Source organism: Phodopus roborovskii, unplaced genomic scaffold, assembly GCF_943737965.1.
Source record: "Phodopus roborovskii unplaced genomic scaffold, PHOROB, whole genome shotgun sequence".
Taxonomy (NCBI): domain Eukaryota; kingdom Metazoa; phylum Chordata; class Mammalia; order Rodentia; family Cricetidae; genus Phodopus; species Phodopus roborovskii.
Genome location: NW_026126558.1, coordinates 5,549,526 through 5,563,545, shown reverse-complemented (window position 1 = coordinate 5,563,545; position 14,020 = coordinate 5,549,526). Strand labels below are relative to the sequence as shown.

The 14,020-nt window shown below is 65.1% G+C and overlaps 5 non-coding genes across 5 annotated transcripts; all 5 read right to left on the bottom strand.

Annotated features, from left to right (window-relative positions):
* Positions 1 to 1,703: 1,703 nt before the first annotated feature.
* LOC127234828 (5S ribosomal RNA) lies at positions 1,704 to 1,822 on the bottom strand. The gene has a single exon (XR_007835646.1). It is a non-coding gene; the product is annotated as a 5S ribosomal RNA (ribosomal RNA).
* A 2,597-nt stretch (positions 1,823 to 4,419) lies between these two features.
* LOC127234827 (5S ribosomal RNA) lies at positions 4,420 to 4,538 on the bottom strand. Its single transcript, XR_007835645.1, has one exon. It is a non-coding gene; the product is annotated as a 5S ribosomal RNA (ribosomal RNA).
* A 2,599-nt stretch (positions 4,539 to 7,137) lies between these two features.
* LOC127234825 (5S ribosomal RNA) lies at positions 7,138 to 7,256 on the bottom strand. The gene has a single exon (XR_007835643.1). It is a non-coding gene; the product is annotated as a 5S ribosomal RNA (ribosomal RNA).
* Positions 7,257 to 9,834: 2,578 nt separating this feature from the next.
* Positions 9,835 to 9,953, bottom strand: LOC127234824 (5S ribosomal RNA). Its single transcript, XR_007835642.1, has one exon. It is a non-coding gene; the product is annotated as a 5S ribosomal RNA (ribosomal RNA).
* Positions 9,954 to 12,543: 2,590 nt separating this feature from the next.
* Positions 12,544 to 12,662, bottom strand: LOC127234823 (5S ribosomal RNA). The gene has a single exon (XR_007835641.1). It is a non-coding gene; the product is annotated as a 5S ribosomal RNA (ribosomal RNA).
* Between the last annotated feature and the right edge of the window lie 1,358 nt (positions 12,663 to 14,020).

The window sequence follows — 14,020 nt, the reverse complement described above, 5'->3', positions numbered from 1 at the left end:
TCCTATCACCCTCGGGCGGGGCACGCTTGGGGGGAACCTGTTGACTCCTGCTCCTGCAAATCGTCCTCCCTCTGCTCCCGCTACTCCTCCTCCTCCTCCTCCTCCTCCTCCTCTCTCTCTGCCACTCTTCCACCTCCTGGTCCTTTCTCTGGTCCTCCTCTTCGTCCTCATCCACATCCTCCTCCTAGTCCTCCCCATCTCCCCAGGACATCCCCCCTCCTCCCAGAGAATCCAGGAAGACCAGCAGGGTGGCTGGCAGCGGGTTAGAGGGAGTGTTTGTGTGAGCCTGCGTACTTACCTGTGCATTTGCTCACGTGCGCGCGCGCGCGCGCGTCTGTGTGTGCGTGTGCGTGCGTGTGTGCGTGTGTGCGTGTTGGTGGGTGGGGGCCAGGAAGAATCTTGGTTCACTCTTAGGAACTTGGAACGCAGGCTCCTAGGCTCCCAGTTCTGCTCTCATCCCATCCCACCCCACCCCACCCCACTCCACCCCACCCCACCCCACCCCACCCCACCCCACCCCACCCCACTCCATCCCTCCCCCGAAGTCCATCCGCACCGCCAGTGCTGCCATCCATTCGTCCTCGTGAAGCCTCTCACCGCCCATGGGAGAAGGGAGAAGGGCACGCTTGCCAGCGTAGAAGATGTTCCTGGATCGATGGAGCCTGGAGCCGACGGAACTTGGAACGTAGAACTTGGAAGTTGGGTCTTGGCGCTGTGCCGGTGGGCGCTGGGGGTTGTGGGGGCGGTGGCAGGTCTGGATCCAGAATCATCTTGGGCTATGTATCCTCAGTTCCTTCCACCGGGCCACACGGCCACCCAATCTCCCTCCATCAACCAAGAGCCAAGGGCCGCCTGCCTGCCTGTTCCTTCCCCGGCCACCTCTGGGTCTGACCGCGCGCCACCTTCTCGCGGACGGACTGACATCATAAGCAAGCATGGCTTCGGGTGGCACGTGAAGCCCACAGCACAGACCTCTCTCGGCTCTGGGTGGCCAGTTTCCCTGATAGTTGCACCGGCTTAGTGGAACAGCACCCGAACCGTGCGTGACTTTCTCTTGCCCTGAGCCAGGAGCTTCCATGCTCTCGAGTCAAGAAGCCTCCAACTGTTGACATCTTGCGTCCCGTCCCATACCGTACCGTGGCCCGTGGCCCGTCCGATCCCATCATGGCTCGCACAGCCACCCACACCCACCTTCCCATGGGAGTCGCAGAGGGCACCCCTGCGTGTGCTGCACTCCCAACGGGGCCTACAGGCACACAACACACACACACACAGACAGACTGACAGGCACACACTCTCCTATGCACGCAAGCACGCTGAAACACAAGCATGCACGGAGGGAAGGGATCGGTGCCTACACAGACAGACAGACAGACAGACAGACAGACAGACAGACACACACACACACACACACACACACACACACACAAGCACGCCCATATGCAGACAACCTGTAGCAGGCGGTTCTCAGCCTGGGTGCTTCTGGGATTCCCACTCGGGGGTTTGCCCTCCCTCCTCGTGGGTTTCCTGCCCGCCTGAGGGCTCTGAGCGGTGGGTGAATTTCGAAGGTTGTGGCGGTGGGCTGGGGGTGTGGTGGGGAGGGGCTGTTTCCGGGGGTGCGGATGGATGGGGGTGTCCTGGCCAGTGCTGGCTCTCGGCCCGCCGGCCTTGAAGGCCCCAAAGGGCCAAAAGGGCAGCCAAAAAGCCTACAGCACCCGGTATTCCCAGGCGGTCTCCCATCCAAGTACTAACCAGGCCCGACCCTGCTTAGCTTCCGAGATCAGACGAGATCGGGCGCGTTCAGGGTGGTATGGCCGTAGACGAGGGCGGCTGTCGCCGCGACGCCCCATCAGCCTGCTGCTGCGGCTGCTGCTGCGCTTGCCAGCCTGCCACCGGCCGAGCCCAGCCGAGCCCAGCCCACCACCGACCGGCCCTGAGCTGAGCCCGGCTCAAACCTCAGCCAGCCCCGCGCCAGCGCTCCCGCCCCCCTGCCTGCCACCTAGGCCCTCCTCAGCACTCTGCCCCAGCCCGGAGCAGGGGCCCAGGGCCAGCCGTTGCCACCCTTTCCTCCCCCGCCCCACGGACCTCCACTCCCTCCCTTCATCGGGCACCCTCACCGGGCCCCAGCCGTGCCTGCCCCCGCCAGGTGTGCTGGCCCCCCCCAGGGCCTGCTCCTCCCTTTCCCTCGGCCTCGGCTCCAGTGTGCACGCGCCTCGCCTCTCGCTCCCCCCGTGGGGGAATCCACGGGTGTCGGCTCGGACCCTACGGGGGGGGCCTTCCAGGGCAGGAGGGCAGGAGGGCAGGAGGGCAGGGGAGGGCTTTGGACCCCGACCCCCGACCCGCCCCACCTGGGGCCTGTTGCCCTGCAGCTAGCCAGCTGCAGCTCCTTGCCTCGGGGCGGATTGGAGCCCTCCTCTGACCTGCAGGCCATTTCTGTGCCCGGCGGAGCAGGCGTGGGATCAGGGTTAGGGGTGCGAATGGGGGTGCGGGCGTCGGAAGAGGAGAGGTGCGAGGCTCATCCCAGGCTGCGGAGTGCGCTTTGCAGCTTTCTCTTCCCGATGAGCGTCTACCGCTGGCTTCCAGGGCAGGTGCCCAGGAAGGCGCAGGCAAGGCGTCGGGATGGCTTCTGTCATCCTCCCAGACGGGGGAAGATACTCTCCTGCAGGTGCTCTCCCGCGCGGTGCCAGGACGGATCGGATCGGGTGCTCGCTGGGCAGGGCGGTCATCCTATCACCCTCGGGCGGGGCACGCTTGGGGGGAACCTGTTGACTCCTGCTCCTGCAAATCGTCCTCCCTCTGCTCCCGCTACTCCTCCTCCTCCTCCTCCTCCTCCTCTCTCTCTGCCACTCTTCCACCTCCTGGTCCTTTCTCTGGTCCTCCTCTTCGTCCTCATCCACATCCTCCTCCTAGTCCTCCCCATCTCCCCAGGACATCCCCCCTCCTCCCAGAGAATCCAGGAAGACCAGCAGGGTGGCTGGCAGCGGGTTAGAGGGAGTGTTTGTGTGAGCCTGCGTACTTACCTGTGCATTTGCTCACGTGCGCGCGCGCGCGCGTCTGTGTGTGCGTGTGCGTGCGTGTGTGCGTGTGTGCGTGTTGGTGGGTGGGGGCCAGGAAGAATCTTGGTTCACTCTTAGGAACTTGGAACGCAGGCTCCTAGGCTCCCAGTTCTGCTCTCATCCCATCCCACCCCACCCCACCCCACTCCACCCCACCCCACCCCACCCCACCCCACCCCACCCCACTCCATCCCTCCCCCGAAGTCCATCCGCACCGCCAGTGCTGCCATCCATTCGTCCTCGTGAAGCCTCTCACCGCCCATGGGAGAAGGGAGAAGGGCACGCTTGCCAGCGTAGAAGATGTTCCTGGATCGATGGAGCCTGGAGCCGACGGAACTTGGAACGTAGAACTTGGAAGTTGGGTCTTGGCGCTGTGCCGGTGGGCGCTGGGGGTTGTGGGGGCGGTGGCAGGTCTGGATCCAGAATCATCTTGGGCTATGTATCCTCAGTTCCTTCCACCGGGCCACACGGCCACCCAATCTCCCTCCATCAACCAAGAGCCAAGGGCCGCCTGCCTGCCTGTTCCTTCCCCGGCCACCTCTGGGTCTGACCGCGCGCCACCTTCTCGCGGACGGACTGACATCATAAGCAAGCATGGCTTCGGGTGGCACGTGAAGCCCACAGCACAGACCTCTCTCGGCTCTGGGTGGCCAGTTTCCCTGATAGTTGCACCGGCTTAGTGGAACAGCACCCGAACCGTGCGTGACTTTCTCTTGCCCTGAGCCAGGAGCTTCCATGCTCTCGAGTCAAGAAGCCTCCAACTGTTGACATCTTGCGTCCCGTCCCATACCGTACCGTGGCCCGTGGCCCGTCCGATCCCATCATGGCTCGCACAGCCACCCACACCCACCTTCCCATGGGAGTCGCAGAGGGCACCCCTGCGTGTGCTGCACTCCCAACGGGGCCTACAGGCACACAACACACACACACACAGACAGACTGACAGGCACACACTCTCCTATGCACGCAAGCACGCTGAAACACAAGCATGCACGGAGGGAAGGGATCGGTGCCTACACAGACAGACAGACAGACAGACAGACAGACAGACAGACACACACACACACACACACACACACACACACACACAAGCACGCCCATATGCAGACAACCTGTAGCAGGCGGTTCTCAGCCTGGGTGCTTCTGGGATTCCCACTCGGGGGTTTGCCCTCCCTCCTCGTGGGTTTCCTGCCCGCCTGAGGGCTCTGAGCGGTGGGTGAATTTCGAAGGTTGTGGCGGTGGGCTGGGGGTGTGGTGGGGAGGGGCTGTTTCCGGGGTGCGGATGGATGGGGGTGTCCTGGCCAGTGCTGGCTCTCGGCCCGCCGGCCTTGAAGGCCCCAAAGGGCCAAAAGGGCAGCCAAAAAGCCTACAGCACCCGGTATTCCCAGGCGGTCTCCCATCCAAGTACTAACCAGGCCCGACCCTGCTTAGCTTCCGAGATCAGACGAGATCGGGCGCGTTCAGGGTGGTATGGCCGTAGACGAGGGCGGCTGTCGCCGCGACGCCCCATCAGCCTGCTGCTGCGGCTGCTGCTGCGCTTGCCAGCCTGCCACCGGCCGAGCCCAGCCGAGCCCAGCCCACCACCGACCGGCCCTGAGCTGAGCCCGGCTCAAACCTCAGCCAGCCCCGCGCCAGCGCTCCCGCCCCCCTGCCTGCCACCTAGGCCCTCCTCAGCACTCTGCCCCAGCCCGGAGCAGGGGCCCAGGGCCAGCCGTTGCCACCCTTTCCTCCCCCGCCCCACGGACCTCCACTCCCTCCCTTCATCGGGCACCCTCACCGGGCCCCAGCCGTGCCTGCCCCCGCCAGGTGTGCTGGCCCCCCCAGGGCCTGCTCCTCCCTTTCCCTCGGCCTCGGCTCCAGTGTGCACGCGCCTCGCCTCTCGCTCCCCCCCCGTGGGGGAATCCACGGGTGTCGGCTCGGACCCTACGGGGGGGCCTTCCAGGGCAGGAGGGCAGGAGGGCAGGAGGGCAGGGGAGGGCTTTGGACCCCGACCCCCGACCCGCCCCACCTGGGGCCTGTTGCCCTGCAGCTAGCCAGCTGCAGCTCCTTGCCTCGGGGCGGATTGGAGCCCTCCTCTGACCTGCAGGCCATTTCTGTGCCCGGCGGAGCAGGCGTGGGATCAGGGTTAGGGGTGCGAATGGGGGTGCGGGCGTCGGAAGAGGAGAGGTGCGAGGCTCATCCCAGGCTGCGGAGTGCGCTTTGCAGCTTTCTCTTCCCGATGAGCGTCTACCGCTGGCTTCCAGGGCAGGTGCCCAGGAAGGCGCAGGCAAGGCGTCGGGATGGCTTCTGTCATCCTCCCAGACGGGGGAAGATACTCTCCTGCAGGTGCTCTCCCGCGCGGTGCCAGGACGGATCGGATCGGGTGCTCGCTGGGCAGGGCGGTCATCCTATCACCCTCGGGCGGGGCACGCTTGGGGGGAACCTGTTGACTCCTGCTCCTGCAAATCGTCCTCCCTCTGCTCCCGCTACTCCTCCTCCTCCTCCTCCTCCTCCTCCCCTCTCTCTCTGCCACTCTTCCACCTCCTGGTCCTTTCTCTGGTCCTCCTCTTCGTCCTCATCCACATCCTCCTCCTAGTCCTCCCCATCTCCCCAGGACATCCCCCCTCCTCCCAGAGAATCCAGGAAGACCAGCAGGGTGGCTGGCAGCGGGTTAGAGGGAGTGTTTGTGTGAGCCTGCGTACTTACCTGTGCATTTGCTCACGTGCGCGCGCGCGCGTCTGTGTGTGCGTGTGCGTGCGTGTGTGCGTGTGTGCGTGTTGGTGGGTGGGGGCCAGGAAGAATCTTGGTTCACTCTTAGGAACTTGGAACGCAGGCTCCTAGGCTCCCAGTTCTGCTCTCATCCCATCCCACCCCACCCCACCCCACCCCACCCCACCCCACCCCACCCCACCCCACCCCACCCCACTCCATCCCTCCCCGAAGTCCATCCGCACCGCCAGTGCTGCCATCCATTCGTCCTCGTGAAGCCTCTCACCGCCCATGGGAGAAGGGAGAAGGGCACGCTTGCCAGCGTAGAAGATGTTCCTGGATCGATGGAGCCTGGAGCCGACGGAACTTGGAACGTAGAACTTGGAAGTTGGGTCTTGGCGCTGTGCCGGTGGGCGCTGGGGGTTGTGGGGGCGGTGGCAGGTCTGGATCCAGAATCATCTTGGGCTATGTATCCTCAGTTCCTTCCACCGGGCCACACGGCCACCCAATCTCCCTCCATCAACCAAGAGCCAAGGGCCGCCTGCCTGCCTGTTCCTTCCCCGGCCACCTCTGGGTCTGACCGCGCGCCACCTTCTCGCGGACGGACTGACATCATAAGCAAGCATGGCTTCGGGTGGCACGTGAAGCCCACAGCACAGACCTCTCTCGGCTCTGGGTGGCCAGTTTCCCTGATAGTTGCACCGGCTTAGTGGAACAGCACCCGAACCGTGCGTGACTTTCTCTTGCCCTGAGCCAGGAGCTTCCATGCTCTCGAGTCAAGAAGCCTCCAACTGTTGACATCTTGCGTCCCGTCCCATACCGTACCGTGGCCCGTGGCCCGTCCGATCCCATCATGGCTCGCACAGCCACCCACACCCACCTTCCCATGGGAGTCGCAGAGGGCACCCCTGCGTGTGCTGCACTCCCAACGGGGCCTACAGGCACACAACACACACACACACAGACAGACTGACAGGCACACACTCTCCTATGCACGCAAGCACGCTGAAACACAAGCATGCACGGAGGGAAGGGATCGGTGCCTACACAGACAGACAGACAGACAGACAGACAGACAGACAGACACACACACACACACACACACACACACACACACACAAGCACGCCCATATGCAGACAACCTGTAGCAGGCGGTTCTCAGCCTGGGTGCTTCTGGGATTCCCACTCGGGGGTTTGCCCTCCCTCCTCGTGGGTTTCCTGCCCGCCTGAGGGCTCTGAGCGGTGGGTGAATTTCGAAGGTTGTGGCGGTGGGCTGGGGGTGTGGTGGGGAGGGGCTGTTTCCGGGGTGCGGATGGATGGGGGTGTCCTGGCCAGTGCTGGCTCTCGGCCCGCCGGCCTTGAAGGCCCCAAAGGGCCAAAAGGGCAGCCAAAAAGCCTACAGCACCCGGTATTCCCAGGCGGTCTCCCATCCAAGTACTAACCAGGCCCGACCCTGCTTAGCTTCCGAGATCAGACGAGATCGGGCGCGTTCAGGGTGGTATGGCCGTAGACGAGGGCGGCTGTCGCCGCGACGCCCCATCAGCCTGCTGCTGCGGCTGCTGCTGCGCTTGCCAGCCTGCCACCGGCCGAGCCCAGCCGAGCCCAGCCCACCACCGACCGGCCCTGAGCTGAGCCCGGCTCAAACCTCAGCCAGCCCCGCGCCAGCGCTCCCGCCCCCTGCCTGCCACCTAGGCCCTCCTCAGCACTCTGCCCCAGCCCGGAGCAGGGGCCCAGGGCCAGCCGTTGCCACCCTTTCCTCCCCCGCCCCACGGACCTCCACTCCCTCCCTTCATCGGGCACCCTCACCGGGCCCCAGCCGTGCCTGCCCCCGCCAGGTGTGCTGGCCCCCCCAGGGCCTGCTCCTCCCTTTCCCTCGGCCTCGGCTCCAGTGTGCACGCGCCTCGCCTCTCGCTCCCCCCGTGGGGAATCCACGGGTGTCGGCTCGGACCCTACGGGGGGGCCTTCCAGGGCAGGAGGGCAGGAGGGCAGGAGGGCAGGGGAGGGCTTTGGACCCCGACCCCCGACCCGCCCCACCTGGGGCCTGTTGCCCTGCAGCTAGCCAGCTGCAGCTCCTTGCCTCGGGGCGGATTGGAGCCCTCCTCTGACCTGCAGGCCATTTCTGTGCCCGGCGGAGCAGGCGTGGGATCAGGGTTAGGGGTGCGAATGGGGGTGCGGGCGTCGGAAGAGGAGAGGTGCGAGGCTCATCCCAGGCTGCGGAGTGCGCTTTGCAGCTTTCTCTTCCCGATGAGCGTCTACCGCTGGCTTCCAGGGCAGGTGCCCAGGAAGGCGCAGGCAAGGCGTCGGGATGGCTTCTGTCATCCTCCCAGACGGGGGAAGATACTCTCCTGCAGGTGCTCTCCCGCGCGGTGCCAGGACGGATCGGATCGGGTGCTCGCTGGGCAGGGCGGTCATCCTATCACCCTCGGGCGGGGCACGCTTGGGGGGAACCTGTTGACTCCTGCTCCTGCAAATCGTCCTCCCTCTGCTCCCGCTACTCCTCCTCCTCCTCCTCCTCCTCCTCTCTCTCTGCCACTCTTCCACCTCCTGGTCCTTTCTCTGGTCCTCCTCTTCGTCCTCATCCACATCCTCCTCCTAGTCCTCCCCATCTCCCCAGGACATCCCCCCTCCTCCCAGAGAATCCAGGAAGACCAGCAGGGTGGCTGGCAGCGGGTTAGAGGGAGTGTTTGTGTGAGCCTGCGTACTTACCTGTGCATTTGCTCACGTGCGCGCGCGCGCGTCTGTGTGTGCGTGTGCGTGCGTGTGTGCGTGTGTGCGTGTTGGTGGGTGGGGGCCAGGAAGAATCTTGGTTCACTCTTAGGAACTTGGAACGCAGGCTCCTAGGCTCCCAGTTCTGCTCTCATCCCATCCCACCCCACCCCACCCCACTCCACCCCACCCCACCCCACCCCACCCCACCCCACTCCATCCCTCCCCGAAGTCCATCCGCACCGCCAGTGCTGCCATCCATTCGTCCTCGTGAAGCCTCTCACCGCCCATGGGAGAAGGGAGAAGGGCACGCTTGCCAGCGTAGAAGATGTTCCTGGATCGATGGAGCCTGGAGCCGACGGAACTTGGAACGTAGAACTTGGAAGTTGGGTCTTGGCGCTGTGCCGGTGGGCGCTGGGGGTTGTGGGGGCGGTGGCAGGTCTGGATCCAGAATCATCTTGGGCTATGTATCCTCAGTTCCTTCCACCGGGCCACACGGCCACCCAATCTCCCTCCATCAACCAAGAGCCAAGGGCCGCCTGCCTGCCTGTTCCTTCCCCGGCCACCTCTGGGTCTGACCGCGCGCCACCTTCTCGCGGACGGACTGACATCATAAGCAAGCATGGCTTCGGGTGGCACGTGAAGCCCACAGCACAGACCTCTCTCGGCTCTGGGTGGCCAGTTTCCCTGATAGTTGCACCGGCTTAGTGGAACAGCACCCGAACCGTGCGTGACTTTCTCTTGCCCTGAGCCAGGAGCTTCCATGCTCTCGAGTCAAGAAGCCTCCAACTGTTGACATCTTGCGTCCCGTCCCATACCGTACCGTGGCCCGTGGCCCGTCCGATCCCATCATGGCTCGCACAGCCACCCACACCCACCTTCCCATGGGAGTCGCAGAGGGCACCCCTGCGTGTGCTGCACTCCCAACGGGGCCTACAGGCACACAACACACACACACACAGACAGACTGACAGGCACACACTCTCCTATGCACGCAAGCACGCTGAAACACAAGCATGCACGGAGGGAAGGGATCGGTGCCTACACAGACAGACAGACAGACAGACAGACAGACAGACAACACACACACACACACACACACACACACACAAGCACGCCCATATGCAGACAACCTGTAGCAGGCGGTTCTCAGCCTGGGTGCTTCTGGGATTCCCACTCGGGGGTTTGCCCTCCCTCCTCGTGGGTTTCCTGCCCGCCTGAGGGCTCTGAGCGGTGGGTGAATTTCGAAGGTTGTGGCGGTGGGCTGGGGGTGTGGTGGGGAGGGGCTGTTTCCGGGGTGCGGATGGATGGGGGTGTCCTGGCCAGTGCTGGCTCTCGGCCCGCCGGCCTTGAAGGCCCCAAAGGGCCAAAAGGGCAGCCAAAAAGCCTACAGCACCCGGTATTCCCAGGCGGTCTCCCATCCAAGTACTAACCAGGCCCGACCCTGCTTAGCTTCCGAGATCAGACGAGATCGGGCGCGTTCAGGGTGGTATGGCCGTAGACGAGGGCGGCTGTCGCCGCGACGCCCCATCAGCCTGCTGCTGCGGCTGCTGCTGCGCTTGCCAGCCTGCCACCGGCCGAGCCCAGCCGAGCCCAGCCCACCACCGACCGGCCCTGAGCTGAGCCCGGCTCAAACCTCAGCCAGCCCCGCGCCAGCGCTCCCGCCCCCTGCCTGCCACCTAGGCCCTCCTCAGCACTCTGCCCCAGCCCGGAGCAGGGGCCCAGGGCCAGCCGTTGCCACCCTTTCCTCCCCCCGCCCCACGGACCTCCACTCCCTCCCTTCATCGGGCACCCTCACCGGGCCCCAGCCGTGCCTGCCCCCGCCAGGTGTGCTGGCCCCCCCAGGGCCTGCTCCTCCCTTTCCCTCGGCCTCGGCTCCAGTGTGCACGCGCCTCGCCTCTCGCTCCCCCCGTGGGGAATCCACGGGTGTCGGCTCGGACCCTACGGGGGGGCCTTCCAGGGCAGGAGGGCAGGAGGGCAGGAGGGCAGGGGAGGGCTTTGGACCCCGACCCCCGACCCGCCCCACCTGGGGCCTGTTGCCCTGCAGCTAGCCAGCTGCAGCTCCTTGCCTCGGGGCGGATTGGAGCCCTCCTCTGACCTGCAGGCCATTTCTGTGCCCGGCGGAGCAGGCGTGGGATCAGGGTTAGGGGTGCGAATGGGGGTGCGGGCGTCGGAAGAGGAGAGGTGCGAGGCTCATCCCAGGCTGCGGAGTGCGCTTTGCAGCTTTCTCTTCCCGATGAGCGTCTACCGCTGGCTTCCAGGGCAGGTGCCCAGGAAGGCGCAGGCAAGGCGTCGGGATGGCTTCTGTCATCCTCCCAGACGGGGGAAGATACTCTCCTGCAGGTGCTCTCCCGCGCGGTGCCAGGACGGATCGGATCGGGTGCTCGCTGGGCAGGGCGGTCATCCTATCACCCTCGGGCGGGGGCACGCTTGGGGGGAACCTGTTGACTCCTGCTCCTGCAAATCGTCCTCCCTCTGCTCCCGCTACTCCTCCTCCTCCTCCTCCTCCTCCTCTCTCTCTGCCACTCTTCCACCTCCTGGTCCTTTCTCTGGTCCTCCTCTTCGTCCTCATCCACATCCTCCTCCTAGTCCTCCCCATCTCCCCAGGACATCCCCCCTCCTCCCAGAGAATCCAGGAAGACCAGCAGGGTGGCTGGCAGCGGGTTAGAGGGAGTGTTTGTGTGAGCCTGCGTACTTACCTGTGCATTTGCTCACGTGCGCGCGCGCGCGTCTGTGTGTGCGTGTGCGTGCGTGTGTGCGTGTGTGCGTGTTGGTGGGTGGGGGCCAGGAAGAATCTTGGTTCACTCTTAGGAACTTGGAACGCAGGCTCCTAGGCTCCCAGTTCTGCTCTCATCCCATCCCACCCCACCCCACCCCACTCCACCCCACCCCACCCCACCCCACCCCACCCCACTCCATCCCTCCCCCGAAGTCCATCCGCACCGCCAGTGCTGCCATCCATTCGTCCTCGTGAAGCCTCTCACCGCCCATGGGAGAAGGGAGAAGGGCACGCTTGCCAGCGTAGAAGATGTTCCTGGATCGATGGAGCCTGGAGCCGACGGAACTTGGAACGTAGAACTTGGAAGTTGGGTCTTGGCGCTGTGCCGGTGGGCGCTGGGGGTTGTGGGGGCGGTGGCAGGTCTGGATCCAGAATCATCTTGGGCTATGTATCCTCAGTTCCTTCCACCGGGCCACACGGCCACCCAATCTCCCTCCATCAACCAAGAGCCAAGGGCCGCCTGCCTGCCTGTTCCTTCCCCGGCCACCTCTGGGTCTGACCGCGCGCCACCTTCTCGCGGACGGACTGACATCATAAGCAAGCATGGCTTCGGGTGGCACGTGAAGCCCACAGCACAGACCTCTCTCGGCTCTGGGTGGCCAGTTTCCCTGATAGTTGCACCGGCTTAGTGGAACAGCACCCGAACCGTGCGTGACTTTCTCTTGCCCTGAGCCAGGAGCTTCCATGCTCTCGAGTCAAGAAGCCTCCAACTGTTGACATCTTGCGTCCCGTCCCATACCGTACCGTGGCCCGTGGCCCGTCCGATCCCATCATGGCTCGCACAGCCACCCACACCCACCTTCCCATGGGAGTCGCAGAGGGCACCCCTGCGTGTGCTGCACTCCCAACGGGGCCTACAGGCACACAACACACACACACACAGACAGACTGACAGGCACACACTCTCCTATGCACGCAAGCACGCTGAAACACAAGCATGCACGGAGGGAAGGGATCGGTGCCTACACAGACAGACAGACAGACAGACAGACAGACAGACAGACACACACACACACACACACACACACACACACACACACAAGCACGCCCATATGCAGACAACCTGTAGCAGGCGGTTCTCAGCCTGGGTGCTTCTGGGATTCCCACTCGGGGGTTTGCCCTCCCTCCTCGTGGGTTTCCTGCCCGCCTGAGGGCTCTGAGCGGTGGGTGAATTTCGAAGGTTGTGGCGGTGGGCTGGGGGTGTGGTGGGGAGGGGCTGTTTCCGGGGTGCGGATGGATGGGGGTGTCCTGGCCAGTGCTGGCTCTCGGCCCGCCGGCCTTGAAGGCCCCAAAGGGCCAAAAGGGCAGCCAAAAAGCCTACAGCACCCGGTATTCCCAGGCGGTCTCCCATCCAAGTACTAACCAGGCCCGACCCTGCTTAGCTTCCGAGATCAGACGAGATCGGGCGCGTTCAGGGTGGTATGGCCGTAGACGAGGGCGGCTGTCGCCGCGACGCCCCATCAGCCTGCTGCTGCGGCTGCTGCTGCGCTTGCCAGCCTGCCACCGGCCGAGCCCAGCCGAGCCCAGCCCACCACCGACCGGCCCTGAGCTGAGCCCGGCTCAAACCTCAGCCAGCCCCGCGCCAGCGCTCCCGCCCCCTGCCTGCCACCTAGGCCCTCCTCAGCACTCTGCCCCAGCCCGGAGCAGGGGCCCAGGGCCAGCCGTTGCCACCCTTTCCTCCCCCGCCCCACGGACCTCCACTCCCTCCCTTCATCGGGCACCCTCACCGGGCCCCAGCCGTGCCTGCCCCCGCCAGGTGTGCTGGCCCCCCCAGGGCCTGCTCCTCCCTTTCCCTCGGCCTCGGCTCCAGTGTGCACGCGCCTCGCCTCTCGCTCCCCCCGTGGGGGAATCCACGGGTGTCGGCTCGGACCCTACGGGGGGGCCTTCCAGGGCAGGAGGGCAGGAGGGCAGGAGGGCAGGGGAGGGCTTTGGACCCCGACCCCCGACCCGCCCCACCTGGGGCCTGTTGCCCTGCAGCTAGCCAGCTGCAGCTCCTTGCCTCGGGGCGGATTGGAGCCCTCCTCTGACCTGCAGGCCATTTCTGTGCCCGGCGGAGCAGGCGTGGGATCAGGGTTAGGGGTGCGAATGGGGGTGCGGGCGTCGGAAGAGGAGAGGTGCGAGGCTCATCCCAGGCTGCGGAGTGCGCTTTGCAGCTTTCTCTTCCCGATGAGCGTCTACCGCTGGCTTCCAGGGCAGGTGCCCAGGAAGGCGCAGGCAAGGCGTCGGGATGGCTTCTGTCATCCTCCCAGACGGGGGAAGATACTCTCCTGCAGGTGCTCTCCCGCGCGGTGCCAGGACGGATCGGATCGGGTGCTCGCTGGGCAGGGCGGTCATCCTATCACCCTCGGGCGGGGCACGCTTGGGGGGAACCTGTTGACTCCTGCTCCTGCAAATCGTCCTCCCTCTGCTCCCGCTACTCCTCCTCCTCCTCCTCCTCCTCCTCTCTCTGCCACTCTTCCACCTCCCCCCTGGTCCTTTCTCTGGTCCTCCTCTTCGTCCTCATCCACATCCTCCTCCTAGTCCTCCCCATCTCCCCAGGACATCCCCCCTCCTCCCAGAGAATCCAGGAAGACCAGCAGGGTGGCTGGCAGCGGGTTAGAGGGAGTGTTTGTGTGAGCCTGCGTACTTACCTGTGCATTTGCTCACGTGCGCGCGCGCGCGCGCGTCTGTGTGTGCGTGTGCGTGCGTGTGTGCGTGTGTGCGTGTTGGTGGGTGGGGGCCAGGAAGAATCTTGGTTCACTCTTAGGAACTTGGAACGCAGGCTCCTAGGCTCCCAGTTCTGCTCTCATCC